Source organism: Chelonoidis abingdonii, chromosome 11 (assembly GCF_003597395.2).
Source record: "Chelonoidis abingdonii isolate Lonesome George chromosome 11, CheloAbing_2.0, whole genome shotgun sequence".
NCBI classification, from domain to species: Eukaryota; Metazoa; Chordata; order Testudines; family Testudinidae; genus Chelonoidis; species Chelonoidis abingdonii.
The window spans coordinates 23502535-23504394 of record NC_133779.1 but is presented as its reverse complement, the minus strand read 5'-3'; positions in this window follow the sequence as shown (position 1 = coordinate 23504394).

The following is a 1860-nucleotide window of genomic DNA, read 5'->3' as shown; positions in this document are numbered from 1 at the left end:
GCACCGGAGAGAAAGAATCCTTGGCGCCAACTCAGATCCCTGGCCCAGCCACCCACCCAGCGTCCCATCTCTGGCTTGGCCATCCCCGATGCGCCAGAAGAAAGAAAAAGAAACAGAATATCCTGGGCAGGCAGGGGAGGGGATTCCTTCCTGACCCCTGCAGACGACCGGACAGAGCCCTGAAGCCTGAGATCTTCAGAACATAAGAGAGAAACTGGAATGTGTTTCCCTCCACCCCAGGACTACCAAGCCCCACTCCCCACCCTCCCAAGCAACCTCACCATACAATGGCCTTCAGCCATTTGTCCAGCTCCTTCTTACAACTAAATTAAGCTGTTTGCCCCCCTGCAATTCCCAGTGGGAGACTGTCCCAGAAGATCCCCTTGCGGATGGTGAGAAACCGTCTACTGTCCAGCCTGAATTTGTCCAGGGCCAGTATATAGCCACTTGTTCTTGCGGGAACGTTGTCCTTTAGCTTCAGTCGCTCGTTGTACCCCTTGGTGTTCCCCCCGATTTCAGCATCACACACACTGGATCCTGCACCAAATTCCCCCAATTTCAGCATCACAGATGCTGGATCCTGCCCCAAATCTCCCCGATTTTGGCATCACACATGCTAGATCCTGCCCCAAATGCCCCCGATTTTGGCATCACCGATGCTGGATCTTGCCCCAAATCCCCCTGATTTTGACATCACAGACGCTGGATCCCAAATCTCCCCGATTTTGGCATCACCGATGCTGGATCCTGCCCCAAATCCCCCCGATTTTGGCATCACCGATGCTGGATCTTGCCCCAAATCCCCCCTATTTCGGCATCACAGAGGCTGGATCCTGTCCCAAATCTCCCCGATTTTGGCATCACCGATGCTGGATCTTGCCCCAAATCCCCCTGATTTTGGCATCACAGACGCACCGATGCTGGATCCTGCCCCAAAATCCGCCGCCGATTTTGGGCATCAACACGAGGCCTGGATCCTGTCCCACAATCGCCCCAAATTTTGCATCACATGATGCTGGATCCTGCCCCAAATCACGCCGATTTTCAGCATCCAGATGCTGGATCTTCCCCAAATCCCCGATTTTGGGCATCACAGAGCTGGATTCTGCCCAATCCCTCTGATTGTATTTATAGAGAAATCAGATCCCCTCCCCCCGAGTCCTCTCTTTGCTGGGCGAGACAAAGCAGCTCTTCCCCGTCTCTAAAGAACAGCCCTCCACTGTCCGCGTCATTCTAGGAGCTCTTCTCTGCAACCGGGTTCAAGTCTGAATTCACTCTCGCCAAAGCATGGGACGGAACCGAATTGGAGGCAGATGGGGGTCTACCAAGTGCCATCGTCTGACGCGACGGCCTGTATCTATCTCTGCTGATACAATCTAGAATCGCTTTTGCCTTTTCGCTGCCCCCATAACACTGGCATTCCTTGGCCTAGGATCGACCCACCTACCCAGGGCAAACTCTCCTTCCCATCGCTTCCAGCAATGAGCCCCCAGCTTGCCAGATCCTGCCCCAAATCTTTCTCGATTTCTAACATTTCGCACAGACTGGATCCTGCCCCCAAATCCTCCCGATTCCTAATCCCGCAACGCCGGATCCTGGCCCCCAAATCCTCGCCGATTTCTACGTCCCGCCAAACAGCCGGATCCTCCCCAATCCTCACCGATTTCTAACGTCCCGACGCTGGATCCTGCCCCAAATCCTCGCAGATTTCTACGTCCCGCACCTGGAATCCTGCCCCCAAATCCCTCCCGATTTCTACGTCCTGCACGATTTGCTGGATCCTGCCCCAAATCCCCGAATTTCTACGTCCGCAACGCTCGGATCCTGCCCCCCAAATCTCGCCGATTTCTTTTTACGTCC